Genomic DNA, 17777 nt, shown 5'->3' with positions numbered 1-17777 from the left:
GAGAAGTCCAAGCAGGGAGCTTGGCACGAGGGAAAGTCCTGGTGAGTGAAGCCAGGCAGTGGGAAAGTCCTAACTGGGATGTTAGGCAGTGTGGAAAGTCCTGGTGAGTGAAGCCAGGCAGTCGGAGAAGTCCTGGTGAGTGAAGCCAGGCAGTCGGGAAAGTCCTGGTGAGTGAAGCCAGGCAGTCGGAGAAGTCCTGGTGAGTGAAGCCAGGCAGTCGGGAAATCCTGGTGAGTGAAGCCAGGTGAAAATCCTAGTGAGTGAAGCTAGGTGAAAGTGGAAGTCCTGGTGAGTGAAGCCAGGCATTCGGGAAAGTCCTGGTGAGTGAAGCCAGGCAGTTTGGAAGTCCTGGTGAGTGAAGCCAGGCAGATTGGAAATCCTGGTGAGTGAAGCCAGGTGAAAACCCTAGTGAGTGAAGCTAGGTGAAAGTCCTGGTGAGTGAAGCCAGGCAAGGGAAAATCCAGATGGATCAAGGGTGATCGGACATCTGGTGTTGGGAAGTCCAAGTAGATCAAGGGAGTGATCAGATACTTGGCACGAAGAGGAAAGTCCAAGTGGGTCAAAGGGATTGACCGGACACTTGGTGGAGAGTCTTAGCAGGTCAAGGGACTGACCGGATGCTAAGCATGATGTACCAACAGGTCAAGATTGACCGGATGTTGGTTTGAACTTGGTTTGGGCGAAAACCATGAGCTGGATCGATCTGGTGATCGATCCAGTGATACCGCGAATATTCTGATCGGTCTGGTGACCGATCAGTAATAGTAGCATACTGTGTGATAACTGATAGGTCTGGTGACCGATCAGGAGTCGATCAGAAGCCGAACAGGAGCGAGGCGCGAGAGGGGCTGATCGGTCAGGGGACCGATCAGCACAAAGCCTGATCGGTCCCCAGACCGATCAGGAAGTTCCCTGATCGGTCTATGGACCGATCAGGAGGTTCCCTGATAAGCAAAGCTTCTTCCCTGATCGGTCCCCAGACCGATCAGGAAGTTCCCTGATCGGTCTGTGGACCAATCAGGGACGGAACAGAAGCAAAGGCCTCTTCCCTGATCGGTCCACAGACCGATCAGGGTTCTAGCCGTTGCGACGCAACGGCTAGTTTCTTCTGTCTTCTTCGCAGGTTATAAAAGAGGTTGAGAAGCTACTGTTGAACTTCTTCTTCTTCCTCCTTCCTGTTGCTAAGTGCTGCTGTGCTTGAGTTTTGTTGAGCTCGTCCAAAGCTTCGCGTGAGCTTCCCCGACTGGAACAGCTGCTGCTGTTAGAGTTTTTGAAGCTGCTGCTTCATCCGGACTCCAGTCGACGAGAAAGCAAGATTGGTAGAGTGCTTGTGTATTCTTATTGTATTTCTTGCTTACTCTTTGTTCTTGTACTCTTTGTTTGCTGTTGCAAACGTTTGTGGCGAGGTTTCTCCACCCACAAGGAGTATATTGTATTAGCCGGTTCTCCGGGGACTCATCCACCGACGGATTGACTGGACTCGTCCACCTTACGGACACGCCGAGGAGTAGGAGCCCTAATCTCCGAACCTCGTTACATCCTTGCGTTTGAGGTTTGCTTTCTTATCCTTAGTTTCTTCTTTGTATTTCCGCTGCAACTAACCTAATCGTAGGAAGAAACGCGAAAGTTTGGGGTCGGCTATTCACACCCCCCTCTCTAGCCGTACAAAGGATCCTAACACATATCATATCATAAGGGAAGTCCATGAGCTTGCTAAGTTTAAGTTTAAACTTTCTTGAACCCTAAATTATAGTCATGGCCGAAAGTTCATAAAAAGGAAATAACCTCTAAGCAACATACAACATGAATACCTAGCCAATTTCATAACATATCATAAAGAAGTCTATGAGCATACTAAATTAGGTTTTGAGCTTCATGAACCCTAAAACCTCATCATGGCCGAAACTTCATCAAACAAGAAATAAACTTCTAAGCAACATATAAACATGAATACCTAGCTAATTTCATAACATATCATAAAGAAGTCTATGAGCATACTAAATTAGGTTTTTGAGCTTCATGAACCCTAAAACCTCATCATGGCTGAAACTTCATCAAACAAGAAATAAACTTCTAATCAACATATAAACATGAATACCTAGCTAATTTCATAACATATCATAAAGAAGTCTATGAACATACTAAATTAGGTTTTGAGCTTCATGAACCCTAAAACCTCATCATGGCCGAAACTTCATCAAACAAGAAATACTTCTAAGCAACATATAAACATGAATACCTAGCTAATTTCATAACATATCATAAAGAAGTCTATGAGCATACTAAATTAGGTTTTGAGCTTTATGAAACCCTAAAACTCCATCATGGCCGAAACTTCATAAGACAAGAAGTAAATTTCTAAGCAACATATAAACATGAATACCTAGCTAATTTCATAACATATCATCAAGAAGTCTATGAGCATGCTAAATTAGGTTTTGAGCTTTATGAAACCCTAAAACTCAATCATGGCCAAAACTTCATAAGACAAGAAATAAATTTCTAAGCAACATATAAACATGAATACCTAGCTAATTTCATAACATATCATAAAGAAGTCTATGAGCATGCTAAATTAGGTTTTGAGCTTTATGAAACCCTAAAACTCCATCATGGCCGAAACTTCATCAAACAAGAAATAAACTTCTAAGCAACATATAAACATGAATACCTAGCTAATTTCATAACATATCATAAAGAAGTCTATGAGCATACCAAATTAGGTTTTGAGCTTCATGAACCCTAAAACCTCATCATGGCCGAAACTTCATCAAACAAGAAATAAACATCTAATCAACATATAAACATGAATACCTAGCTAATTTCATAACATATCATAAAGAAGTCTATGAGCATACTAAATTAGGTTTTGAGCTTCATGAACCCTAAAACCTCATCATGGCCGAAACTTCATCAAACAAGAAATACTTCTAAGCAACATATAAACATGAATACCTACTAATTTCATAACATATCATAAAGAAGTCTATGAGCATACTAAATTAGGTTTTGAGCTTCATGAACCCTAAAACCTCATCATGGCCAAAACTTCATCAAACAAGAAATACTTCTAAGCAACATATAAACATGAATACCTACTAATTTCATAACATATCATAAAGAAGTCTATGAGCATACTAAATTAGGTTTTGAGCTTTATGAAACCCTAAAACTCCATCATGGCCGAAACTTCATAAGGCAAGAAGTAAATTTCTAAGCAACATATAAACATGAATACCTAGCTAATTTCATAACATATCATAAAGAAGTCTATGAGCATGCTAAATTAGGTTTTGAGCTTTATGAAACCCTAAAACTCCATCATGGCCGAAACTTTATAAGACAAGAAATAAATTTCTAAGCAACATATAAACATGAATACCTAGCTAATTTCATAACATATCATAAAGAAGTCTATGAGCATGATAAATTAGGTTTTGAGCTTTATGAAACCCTAAAACTCCATCATGACCGAAACTTCATAAGACAAGAAATAAATTTCTACGCAACATATAAACATGAATACCTAGCTAATTTCATAACATATCTTAAAGAAGTCTAGGAGCATGTTAAATTAAGTTTTAAGCTTCTTAAATCCCTAGAATATTCATGGCCGAAACATATCAAGAAGAAGATCAAGCTTAAACAATATCCAACATAAATTTTTAACTAATTTCATATCATAACATAATAAGATCCATGAGCATGGGTTCTTCTCCTTTTTATCTTTTTAAGTGCTCTAACTTTTTGAAAATATCGTAAGCGACTTGTACCACAGGTGAGGGAATACTTACTTCCTTGTTTGATTTACTTAAGGAGAGAATCTTGCTTGTGGAGCCTTCCTAGAGAGGAGTCCTCCTTTGTTTTTGGGTTTCGGCAAAGAGAGGTGAGGAGGAGGCTTGGTCACGGTGAAGGGAAGGAGGGAGGAGGAAGAGGAGAAAATGAATTTTCTTCTTTAATTTCCCCTTTTATTCATCATGAGAGGAGGAAGGGAAAATGCACTTTTCCTTCTCTTTTCTTTTACTTCTCCTTAATGAAAAGAGGAAGCAAGAATCCTCTTTTCTTTTGAGAGGAAGAAGGCTACTCTAACTTCTCCTTCTAAATGAGAGAAGTTCTTTTCTTACTCTTAACTATATTGTCACTTCTCTCTCTAACAATAACTTCTCTTGGTCTATTGGTTAACCCATACATGCATCTAGTAAGAGATCCAAGGTTCAAACCTTGGTCATCTCTTTTTGGTTCTATTTTTTTATTATTTTTGCAAATTTACACATAAGGCCTATTTTTATCCATGATAAAAAAAATATCTAAAATCTTGCTAAGTACTCTATGGGTGTTACATGGTGAATTTAAATGATATTGTTTGATGAATCAATATTATTTTAAATTCTAAGGTTTTGACCAAATATTTGATCGAAGACAGACCAACTATTAATTTTATTTATCATAAAGTTAGGTTGACAAGATAATAAAATTAATGAGTAAAATCTCCTCTTTCAAATGTTTGAATTTGTATACATCCACACTATCGTGGCATACAAAATTCACGGTGTTTTGAGGAGTTGGTGAATTTAAATGATATTGAGGAATCAATATTATTTTAAGGTCTTGACCAAATATTTTGTGATTCTTAGGATTTCAAATGACTTTCAATCTCCTAGCTATTATATTAGAAGAAAGCAAACTTACTAGTCCCAATTATATTGATTAGAAACAAAAGGTAGACTGCCCTCATAAAATTGAGCACAATAAAGGTGTATCTTATTCATTAGTTGTTGAAACGTGTTTAGTGGTGTTATCTATCGGTACCTAGTGTGTAGATACGAGAACCACTGATCATGTCTGTAATTCATTGCAGGGGTTCTAGGAAACCCGACGACTACATGAAGGGGAAATCACCATAAGCATGGGCAATGCTACGAAAGTGGCGGTTGTTGTAGTGGGAGATGTTTATTTATCCTTTAGGAATAAAACATTGATTTTGAAAAATTGCCTTTATGTACCAAGTTTTAGAAAGAATTTGATTTTATTTTCTAAATTGTTAAAGGATGGATATTCTATTTCTTTTGATGACAAAGTGGTTGTCAAGAAAAATAGGGAGATTGTCTAAAATCCATCTCTAAATCCAATAACTCCCACGATGCAACAAATGGAGTATTAGAAAAATAGAATAACTCTAAATCCAATAACCTTCCATGATAGCCAATGGACTCCATGATACAAATGGAGTCCATGATACAAGTCATGGATATAGATGGAGTCCATGGTACAAATGGAGTCCATGATACAACCTTCCATCTCTAAATCCAATAACTCCCATGATGCAACAAATGGAAATTAATAATACATCTTCTAAAAAGAGAAAGCAACCTTCAGAAATGAACCAAACATATCTTTGGCATCTAAGGCTAGGTCATATTAACTTAAGTAGGATTCAAAGGTTAATAGCCAATGGACTTTTGGGTCCATTGTGTTAGTGAGATCCCTAGAGCCAATCATGTGATGATAGTTGTATGGATTCGATGTATCATATTTCTATATATTTATAAAGGCATTTCTTTGTGGTTATTATACTTACTTGTATTGGTGCCAAATAACTAAGTATAATAACGTCCTTGAGTAGAAGGTTCTTGTTGGTTGCTAATCGGAAAATCTAACGGTTCCACTGTACAAAAATTTTGTACAAAGGTCTGAACTTTTTCCTAGCTACCATGTGTTCTTTTAAATTAAACTTGGATTGCCTGCGGAACTTAACACATTTGATCCTAAGTTTAATTTATTTGTTCTTTTAGGTTTAGACTTGGATCTCCTGCGGAACTTAACACGTTCGATCCAAATCACCTAGGTCACGAAGATAATTAAATATCTATTTCCAAAATCGGCTTCCAGTACTACATGGCGAGGCACATGGCCTTCTTGGATATGGGAGCAACCACCACCGACTAGACAAAGCCTTTTAAGGAAATTAAATATTTAACCTTTTCATAGTGACCCTAGGTTAACCTCTAAGAACAATCAAATCACAAGGAAAAGAAAAAAAAACAAAAGAACATAATTTCAAAAACTAATTCGAAAAAACTAGAATCGCATGCCTCTTGTATTTGGTATTTTTACATGGAGATAAAACTAACATGATGCGGAAAACAATATTAGTTATACCTTTCTTAGTAGATAATGACCTCTTGATCTTCTACCGTATTCCTCTTCTAATCTTAGACGTTGTGTGGACAACGATCTTCTGAGATGAGAACCACCTAACACCTTCTTCTTCTTCCTTCAAGTTTCGGCCAAGCAAGACTTCCAAAGGATGAAGATCTTTTTCCACCAACCAAACTCAAAGGGATGCAAGCTTTCTCTCCTTCTTCTCCAAGCTAAGATCCGGCCACCAAATAAGACTCCAAGAGCATGAAGAGGTTCGGCCACAAAGATGGAGAGAAGAGAAAGGGAAGAGGCCGGCCACACCAAGGAAGAAAAGAGGGAGAAAAATAATAGAGGTTGTTACCACAAAGGCACCCAAAACCCCCTCTTTTATAATCCTTTAGCCTTGGCAAATAAGGTAAATTTAATAAAAACTTCCTTAACTCTATTGCCATTGAAAAGGAAAATTTTAATTAATTAAAATTAAAATCCTTTTCTTAGTGTATATGCCGGCCACATCAAATAAGCAAACAAGGAAATTTTTCGCTAGAAAAATTAAAGCTTCCTAATTTGCTTTCGGAGAAATTTTAAAATAAAATTTCTCTTTAATAATCCCTTCATGATTAATGCTATAAAAGGAAATTTCTATAATTTTAAAATTTAACTTTTCAACATGTGGATGATAAATAAGTAAAGTTTTTACCAAAATTAAAATCATCCTTTTAATCTACAAATAAGGAAAGAGATTTAACTCTTCTCTTAATCTTTTGTAGAATCTTATAAAAGGAAATATTTTAATTTTTAAACTCTCTTTTAAATCATGTATTCGACATAAGAAAAAATTTAAAATTAAAATTCCATTTGTATTTTTAATGGCCGGCCACCTAGACTTGGGTTCAAGCTAGGGCCGGCCACCCATGGACCAAGGCTTGGCCGGGCCTAGCTTGATCCCCAAGCTAACTTGGCTGGCCCCTATAACATGGGTATGAAGGTGGGTATAGGTGGGTATAGTACTCTATAACTAAGAGGATACGATAGGGACCGAGAGGAGGAATTGGTTTTGGTCTCCCGATAAAATTAAGCATCCCGTGTTCGCCCCGAACACACAACTTAATTTTATCAATAATAATTCATTCCACTAGAGAACTATTATTGAACTATCGCACCAATCCCAAATTACATTTTTGGGCTCCTTCTTATTATGAGTGTGTTAGTCTCCCTGTGTTTAAGATGTCGAATGTCCACTAATTAAGTGAGTTACTGACAACTCATTTAATTAATATCTTAGTCCAAAAGTAGTATCACTCAACCTTATCGTCATGTCGGACTAAGTCCACCTGCAGGGTTTAACATGACAATCCTTATGAGCTCCTCTTGGGGACATTATCAACCTAGATCACTAGGACACAGTTTCCTTCTATAATCAACAACACACACTATAAGTGATATCATTTCCCAACTTATCGGGCTTATTGATTTATCGAACTAAATCTCACCCATTGATAAATTAAAGAAATAAATATCAAATATATGTACTTGTTATTATATTAGGATTAAAAGCACACACTTCCATAATAACTGAGGTCTTTGTTCCTTTATGAAGTCAGTAAAAAAGAAACGACCTCAAATGGTCCTACTCAATACACTCTTAGTATACTAGTGTAATTATTTAGTTAAGATAAACTAATTCCTAATTACACTACGACCTTCCAATGGTTTGTTACTTTCAATCTTGGCCGTGAGCTACTGTTTATAATTTATAAGGTACTGATAACATTATCTTCTGTATGTGACACCACATACTATGTTATCTACAATATAAATTAATTGAACAACTACAAATAAATGTAGATAATTTGACCAAATGTGATTCTTTATTCAAAATAAATGTCTACAAAAGCTTAGGCTTTCAGTATACACTCTCACTTATCTATATAAATCGATTGGTTGAATCGATAATGAGATGATATAGAGAACACTACTCTTAATCATTCCTAGTCAAGTATTAACATTCAGGGACAATGTTAATACGATGAGACTAGCATGTAGGTCAACTCGATGACTTGATCTCACAAGTCATGGATATAGAGATATCAAGTTGACACATGGGTATGCATTGGAGAATGTATACTAAATGACCCGCTATGAGAAAGTATCATGGATCATTATATGAGAGTCATATACTTTCTCATGTGACTATTAGTATGACTATCAGTCCTTGGACCTGAAGTCACCATGGTTCCCTATATAAGGAGTTGCATACTTTGGCTTCGTCAAACGTCACCCGTAAATGGGTGCACTATAAAGGCGACTACTGGGTATGTAACAAATTATGCGGAGGGATGTGAGTGATGTAGATGGGATCTATCCCTCCTATATGACGGGAGTGACATCATGATTCTTGATAGAGTGAGACCACTAAGTGCATGGCCATGCCCAAATTAGTAAATATGAGATATTGAGCACATTTGATTAGAGTGAGTCTACGTGGAGTTCAAGACATAAATTGATTAGAGGATGATACGGTTGATGTGCATAGATTGTATACACTTATTAGCATGTTTTGACGCACATTCATATACTTTGAGCATGCTTGATCTATGCATTTTCGTACTTTCAGCTTTTCTTTTTTGCATATTTACTCTCTTTGTTCGGAGATCTGCTTTTGTGCATTTTTTATATGCAGGAGTTGAATCTGGTGAAAGATGCGTGTTCGAGGCCAAATATGCAAGCAACGCGATGGAGGAAGCCATGACACTTGAACCCTACATGACCCTGCCATGGGGGGTTGCCCAGGCCGTGTAAGGATGAGAGGCCGTGTAGATGCACTAGAGAAGGAAGATGGCATGGTCGTGTGAACCTCACACGGTCGTGCCAAGTTTTGAAGCCCAAGGAAGCCTGGGTCGTGTACACCACACGGCCATGTCAGTTTTCCAGAGACAGGAGAAGCCTCGGTCGTGTACACTACACGACCGTGTGAGGTTTCCAGAGAGAAGGTGAGTGTTGGCCGTGTGCACTACACGGTTGTGCCAGGTTTCCAGAGGTGAAGGCAGTGTAGGCTGTGTGGATCTACACGGTCGTGCAAGGGGAGCGTCGATAGAGGCAAGCCACGGCTGTGTACCTCACACGGCCGTGTGAGGTTGGCAGAGAAGAGAGTAGAGCAGGCCGTGTGAACCTCACACGGTCATGCCTCGGGGCCGTATGGCGCCTAAACCCCTCTTCTATATAAGGCCTCCTTCAAGATTTGAAAGGGGATCTTCTCCCCTTTGGGAGAAAGAAAGATTTGGGTGATTCCTTCCATTCTTGGGTGGATTTCTGGGCGATCTAAGGGAAGATCTTCACCGATTCGACTCCAAGATCGAAGGATTAGATCCGAAGGCTATTCTTCTCCATAGATAAGTTTTCTTTCTCTCCTTTCTTGGATTTGAGGGATTAGAAATGCTTGTAATTTTTGTTTCTTTCGGATTCTTTCTTCGATTTATGGAGTAGATATCTTGTTCTAGGATGAAGGGAGTATTTGTAAGGAATTCTTGATGTAAAACTCTTGTGGATATGTCAATTTCCCATTTCTATGATTTTGTCCTGTTTTGCATCTATTTGATCTTATGTGGAATGTTGTGATTGTACCTAATTACCATGCTTGATTGAATGTTTGGATATCTTGTGGATCTTATAGAGGTAATTCTTCATTCAATTTTCTGAGAGACCTTCATGACAGGAACATGCCCGTGTAAGGACGTTTGAGGGATTATTTTGAAGGGGAAATTAGGTATTCCAAGAGGGTAGGATAGATTTATGCATTAATCTTTATATCTTGATGGGTTGATGAGTGATGGATTCTTATGTTGATTTTTCGAGGGATGCTCGTGACAGGCAAGCCCGTGTAAGGACAACATAGATCCATTCCTAATTGATCAATCTAGGTATGGATTTCAGTCCTAGGTCGGTTCTCTATTGCAAGAGAGAACCGACAACCTTCTACAAATGATGGGCAATTGAGATAAAGGATTTGGTAGATCACTTACATTTAAGAACCTTACAAAGAAACCAAAACTCCTAGAATATCCCTTATCATTGCCTTTATTCTTGTTGCCTATTCTTTCATTCTTTTGTTTACTTTTCATAGTTACACCTAGACTTTGTTAAACCATTGCTTTGTTGTCTAGCTAATTCATTTTGAGATATTCTTAGTGCTTATTCCAGTGCCTGTGGATACGATAATCTTTTATATTACTTGCGATATTTCCGTACACTTGTGGAGAGACAACAAGTTTTTGGCGCCGTTGCCGGGGACTGCGCTATAACATTAGGAATTATCAATTGAGTTAGACTAGACATAACTTTTCTTTTCATTTGCATAGTTGTAACTAATTGTTAGAATTCTGTTTTTATAAGATTTTCATTTCTCGTATAACATTCTTGTCAATTTCTTTCTGTTGTGATTCTAACTCTGCATTTTTTATTCTAACATTCTTTATCTAACCTTTCTCTGTTTTCTTTTGATTTACTCTTTCTCTGTCTCTTTCTTTTGTAAACATATCTTGCTATCTTGTTCTTGTGTATGCGAAGATCTAACTTTGCAGGAGAACTTCTTCCTCTAGACCCTGAGATAGACAGAACATTTCATAGAAGAAAAATTCTGCAAAGACAACAAGAAGAACAAGAACATTCTATTATGGTGAACATACCACTAAAGGATTATGCAGCACCTTATACTAGGGGTTTTCGATCTAGTATTTCAAGGCCTTCAGTTGAGGCAAATAATTTTGAGATCAAACCTGTAATCATATCCATGGTGCAGCAAAATCAATTTGGTAGAGGACCGCATGAAGACCCGAACCAACATTTAGAGGTCTTCTATGAAATATGCGGCACAATGAAAATGAATGGTGTTCCTTCTAAGGTAGTTCATCTACTATTATTTGGGTTTTCTTTGAGAGATAGAGCCAAGCAATGGTTGAATTCTTTGGCTCCAAATAGCATCACCACATGGGTGCAATGCGAGCAATAATTTCTTGACAAATTCTATCCCCCAAGTAAAACAGCTCATATGAGGAATCTTATTGCAAGCTTCAAACAAGCAGACTCAGAATCTTTATTTGAAGCATGAGATAGATACAATAGCATGCTCAGACAATGCCCACACCATGGTCTAGAAAGGTGGTTAGTGCTACACACGTTTTATAACGACATCAACTATCATACGAAAGTGCCCCTTGATTCAGCTGCTGGAGGGGCACTTATGAACAAGAGTTTAGATGAAGCCGAGGAGATAATCGAGAGCGTAGCACAAAACCACCATCAATGGGCTAATGAAAGAAGTGGTGGCTATTCTTGTATGAACCCAACAACAAAAGCATCAGGAAAATATGATGTTGATGCAGTGACTTTGTTGGCTGCAAAACTGGATGATCTTACAAAAAAATTTGAGAATATGGGAGCTAGCTCAAGTACAACCAATGCTATTATTGCTTCTTGTGAAGTATGCGAAAGTTCTGAACATCTAAATGACTCATGTCCATTGGGAGATATAACTGCACAAATCAATCAATTAGAGCAATATGATGCAATCATGGGTTTCAATCAGAGGCAAAACAACCCATACTCAAATACCTACAACCCTGGATGGAAGAGTCATCCTAATTTCTCTTATAGAAATAACCAAGATCAAGGACCATCCATGGGGGCAAGGCCTAATTTTCAATTCGGGCAACAAAATTTTCAGCAATAATCTTCTCAAGGCTTTCCTATGTCCAAAATGAAAAGATGTTTGAAGAAATTATGTCCAGTCAGAATGAAATGAAACAAGATCAGAACGAAATGAAACAAGACATTTTGAAGCTTACTCAAAGAATGGATAATTCTGATAAACATCAAAAGATTTTGGAAAGTCAGATTGCTCAACTAGCTTCCTCATCTTCTAGAGCACCAGGACAATTACCTAGAAATTCTGATGTTAATTCCATGGAGCACTGTAATAGAATTGAGCTTAGGAGCGGACGGACCTTGGGAGATCCCTAAATGACTGCACCAAAAGGGGTGCACAATGAAGAAGAGCTCTCTCCTCCAGCACCAAATCAGATTCAGGTTGATGAGGAGAGTACCACTAAGGTTGAAGAGACTCTTCCACTCAACCATCAAAGTATAACAGTCCCTTTTCCTCAAAGATTGATTATGTTAAAGAAAGATGAAGAGTTTGGCAAATTCTTGGAGAAGGTGAAAGAAATATGTGTTGAAGTACCACTCATTGATGCAATCCTTCAAATGCCCAAGTTTGCCAAATTCTTGAAGGACATCATGTCAAATAAGAGGAGGAAAGGAGATATTGAGACCATTGCGCTTACAGAGGAATGCAGCGCTCTTTTGGAGAAGAACACTTCCCGAAAGTTGAAGGACCCCGGAAGCTTTTATATTCCTTGCAATATAGGAACTGAATTTATTGAAAAATATTTTTGTGATTTGGGGGCAAGTGTTAGCCTCATTCCTTATTCTATTTGTAATAAGTTAGGTCTCAAAAACTTTAAACTTACTACCATGGCACTACAACTTGCTGATAACCCCTACAGGTACCCTATGGTTATTGTGGAAGATGTGCTGGTAGAAGTAGGTGGGAGTATAATTCCCACCGATTTCGTTGTGTTAGACATGGAGGAGGACACAAAAATCCCTATCATATTGGGAAGACCATTCCTTGCTACAGCAGGAGCTATTATAGATGTTAAGAATCATAAACTTTCTTTGGTGATCGGTAAGGAACGGTTGGAATATGATTTTTTTAAAGCCTCTAACCATGTCTCTTCTCTCTTGAATGCTTGTAGCAGGGCAAGCATTTACAAATTGGAGGAATGGAATTTCCATCCTCATGGGAGGCCACCAAATGAAGAAAACTATGTGGTGGAAGATGTTGGGAGGAGACCTCCCAACAAAAATGACAAATATGTCTGCCCTCCAAGGGCAAGGAAAAGAGAGGAGTAATTAGATTGGTCGAGCTAGAGAACTTAAACAAGCGCTTCTTGGGAGGCAACCCAAGGGTTTCTTTTTAGTTAGTTCTGTTCTATGTTTCTAATTTTCATTAGTAGTGTTTTTACTTGTTTTTTGTTCTATTTTCAAGTTGAAATTTCACTTCCGTGAGATGGCCATGACTTCTTTATGGGCATGGGAGTGTTGGAAGAGCTAGAAAGGAGGAGAAGTGTCAATTGGAGTAAAACAGGGCATGGTCGTGTGTTGCAAACGACCAGGCTTACGGCGTAGAAAAGGGAGATGCTTGGGTCGTGTCTACATGACACGGCCGTGTGGAGTCTCCAGAGAAGGGAAGGTGTATGGTCGTGTCCCAGACACGGCCATGTGAAGAATCTAGAGGAGGAGAGTTTCTCAGCCGTGTCTACCACACGGCCGTGCGAAGGTACCATTGAAGAAGCATACACTGGCCATGTCATTTGACACTGCCGTGTACTGATTCCAGAGAAGAAGGTTGTTGAGGCCATGTTCCGGACACGGCCGTGCAAGGAAGGCTGAGAGGAAGAAGGATATGGCCGTGCCAATCGGTACGACCGTGTAAATTAACCCGAGAAAGAGAGGGAAGGGGTCGTGTAGATCTACACGGCTTGTGTGGGGAAATTTTGCCAGGCCGTGTCTACTATACACGGCCAGATCCAGGCCATGCCCCCCACACACCTTGTTCATCTTTGCACCCCCTTCTCTCCAAAACTCCTCTTTTCTCCAACCTCTCTTCCAAGTTTTCTCAGATCTAGTTCTAAAACCTTCCCTTCTCCACAAACTTCAACCAGATCTAGATCCTTCTCTTCTCCTAGATCTAAGATCTCCATCTCCTTAACCTAAGATCTTGCTCTTCGAGACCTACTTCCTCAAGATCTAGTTTCTCCAACCCATAAACAGTACCCATTACCACTCAAACATGACACTATGTCTAGCCTTTTGAAGAAACTTCACAAGGGGGGTGGTGAATCAAGTGGAGACAAAGGGAAAGAGTCGTCCAAAGACAAAGGAAAACCACCAGTCAAAGGCAAGGGGAAGAGGACTTCACGCAACGAAGGTAACGACAATGAATTCAATATCGTATTTAGAAATGATGATCAAATTACTAGATTTCCAATTCTTGTCAATAGAAAGATTGTGTGTACTAGGTATATGGACCCAACTGTTTTAGATATGATGGGAATTAGGGATGATGTAGATTGGATGATAGGGTTCCTAGATTGGAGTGATATGTTGTACTCACATCTACCAACTTATCCTCGCCTTGTTTTGGAGTTTCTGAGTTTGTTAGATGTCCATTTTACCAATGAGGATTATTATGTTGGCAAGATAACTTTTAGATTAATGAATCAAGAATTTCAATAGACATTTAATGACTTTAACACTTGCTTTGGATTGTCTTCCGATAGCTCTTGAAGGTTTGATTCTAGGTTTAATTGGAATCATTTTTGGACTTCAATCACCAGATTAGATCACCCTTATGAGCCCTCTAGAGCCAAGGCTTCTCACATGCAAACCCCTATTTTTAGATGTCTACATAGAGTCATGAGAAAAACTATTTTTGGTAGGGAGGAAAGTGATGGAGTCGTCAAGAAAGTAGAACTTTATTCTCTATGGGCTATGCTACATAAGGTTGATTTCGATTCTGGCTTTCATTTTCTACAAACCTTAGTGAGAGCTGCGAGGGCATCTTCGGGATCAATAGTGCTTGGTGGTTTGATTACCCAAGTAGCAGTTAACTTGGAACTTGATTTAGATGGGTTGGAGGTTGTTCATGGCACTGATATGATCGATATGGATGCATGTATTGCTATGAAAATGATTATTCGGGATGAGAACGATTATGCATTTCCTAGGAGGAATGGTTTTCCTCTACCTCTTCCTTGTCCCGAACGAACATCCATTCGCAACCTAGCTAATTGGTTAATCACCAATGTAGACCCCGAGAATGCCCCCTCCATATCTGTGTTGGGTTTTTCGGGCCGCGAAAACCGCTTTTCGCGTCGCGGAAACCCCGAATCGCCCAAGCCACGGATCTCGTGCAAGGTAAAACTTTCGAAAAATACGAGTACGAGTTTAAAACACGATCGACTCTTAGATCTACGAGGGAAAAACATTTAACCTTGATGCGTGCCCTTCGTAATCCAGCAACGTCCAAAGGTAGCCGGATCTCGAGACCGTCAAGTGAACGGTCCTCTAGCGGTATCCACACGAACAAGGAGTGGTCTTCTACCACTCAAAGATGGAGAGGAGAACCCACAAGTGTGCTAGCACTTTCTAGGGCTCTCAGATTGGATCTAAAAGGTGAGAAAGGAGAGAAGGGAAAAAGGAACTCATACACTCCTCTAGGTACTCTCCTTTTGTGACCTTCACACCACCTAGTTGCTTGGAATCAACTCTCACTTCTTCTCCACCATGAAGCCATGACCAAAAGCAAGCTTGAGAGAGGGAGAAGCACCCAAGGAAGAAGAAGCATTGAACACCATTCAATTACCACCAAATGAAACATTCTCCTCACTTAGTGTGGCCGGCCACACTAGTGTAACTCCCACATTAATGTGGCCGGCCACATTAATGCATTTGGTGTGTAACCTCCATGAGGTGGCACACCATTAAATGAGGAGATGATGTGGCTAATGATGTGGCTAGATTGGTAATACCAAGTAGGATGAGTCAACCTTCATGATGATGTGGCAAGACATCAAGTCAAACTTGATGTTTCAACTTCCATTTGGTCAAGTCAAACATGACCAATTTTCTTCCTTGTTGAGTTAAATCCAACCTTTGATTCAAGTCAATTTTAATTTAATGAATCTCAATTCATTAATATAAATTGACTCATGAATCAAATTTAAATTAGACTAATTCAACAATTGAATCTAATTGAGTCTAACTCAATAAGTCTAATTTGAATCCAATCTTTGATTCATCATATGAATCTAATCCTATTGGTTCATCATATGAACCTAATCTCCATGCACATGTTCTTTGTGTGTGACCCAATAGGTTCTTGTAACGTTGGCAATGTTATAAACTCCTTTAAAAACATAAGCAATGAGCGGCATCTAGCAATACATCATTGCTACCCAAGTTACAAGAAATGTTGAGATCCAACATCACCTTATGACTTCTAATTGTGACTCCTCACAATATGTGACAAGTGTCCTTCTATCCTAGACATCTAGATTGATCAATTTGAGGCATAGACCGTGTCATCCTCTGACCAATCTAAATCTTGAACTCCGAGTAGACTCACTCAATCAAATGAGCTCAATATCTCATATTGACTCATTTGGGTATGGCCATACACTTCGTGGTCTCACTCTTTCATGAATATCGATGTCTCTCCCGTCATATAGGAGGGATAGATCCCATTTACATCACTCACATCCCTCTGCATAATTTGTTATATACCCAGTAATCACCTTTATAGTCCACCCAGTTACGGGTGACGTTTGACGAAACTAAAGTACATAACTCCTTATGTAGGGATCCATGGTGACTTCAGGTCTAAGGACTAATAGTCATACTAATAGCCACATGAGAAAGTATATGACACTCATATAACGATCCATGATACTTTCTCATGGCGGGTCATTCAGTATACATTCTCTAATGCATACCCATGTGTCAGCTTGATATCTCTATATCCATGACTTGTGAGATCAAGTCATCGAGCTGACCTACATGCTAGTCTTATTGTATTAACATTGTCCCTGAATGTTAATACTCGACTAGGAATGATTTAGAGTAGTGTTCCCTGTATCATCTCACTATCGATTCAACTAATCGATTGATATAAGTATGAACGTTCTACTCAAGGACGCTACTATACTTATTTTATCTGACACTAATACAAATAAGCATAATAACCAAAAACCAATGCCTTTATTAATATACAAAAATATGATATACATGAGTCCATACAATCATCAAATGATTGGCTCTAGGGCTCTAACTAACAATCTCCCACTAGCACTAGTGCCAATCAGTATAGGCTCTAAGGCCTAATGACCTAGTGTGACCATCATGCTTCCTCTGTGCCAAAGCCTTGGTCAAGGGATCTGCGATGGTAGCCTCTGTAGGTACTCTGCAAATCTTCACATCTCCTCTATCGATAATCTCTCGAATGAGATGGAAGCGCCGTAGTATGTTCTTGGTCCACTGGTGTGAGCGAGGTTCCTTCGCCTGTGCTATAGCTCCATTGTTGTCACAATAGAGCTCAACTGGGTCAGCGATGCTAGGAACCACCCCAAGTTCAGTGATGAACTTGCGGATCCAAACTGCCTCCTTTGCTGCCTCTGATGCAGCAATGTACTCGGCTTCTGTTGTAAAATCAGCTACTGTATCTTGCTTCGAACTCTTCCAGCTGACAACACCACCATTAATGCAAAATACGAACCCCGACTGTGATCTATAGTCATCCTGGTCGGTCTGGAAGCTAGTATCACTGTAGCCCTTTACAGCTAGCTCATCATTGCCTCCATATATCAAAAAATATTCTTTAGTGACCACTATCCAGTGACTTTCACCTGGATCTGACTGGTATCTGCTCGTCATGCTCAAAGCATACGAGACATCAGGTCGAGTACATAGCATGGCGTACATGATCGATCCTATGGGTGAGGCATAAGGGATCTGAT

The 17777-nt window shown here is 39.2% G+C and overlaps 1 pseudogene; it reads right to left on the bottom strand.

Annotated features, from left to right (window-relative positions):
• Positions 1 to 11220: 11220 nt before the first annotated feature.
• LOC122039341 lies at positions 11221 to 11292 on the bottom strand (annotated as a pseudogene).
• Between the last annotated feature and the right edge of the window lie 6485 nt (positions 11293 to 17777).

This window comes from Zingiber officinale, chromosome 1A (assembly GCF_018446385.1).
Source record: "Zingiber officinale cultivar Zhangliang chromosome 1A, Zo_v1.1, whole genome shotgun sequence".
NCBI classification, from domain to species: Eukaryota; Viridiplantae; Streptophyta; class Magnoliopsida; order Zingiberales; family Zingiberaceae; genus Zingiber; species Zingiber officinale.
The sequence above is the reverse complement of the archived record's forward strand: the minus strand, read 5'-3'. Positions and strand labels throughout refer to the sequence as shown.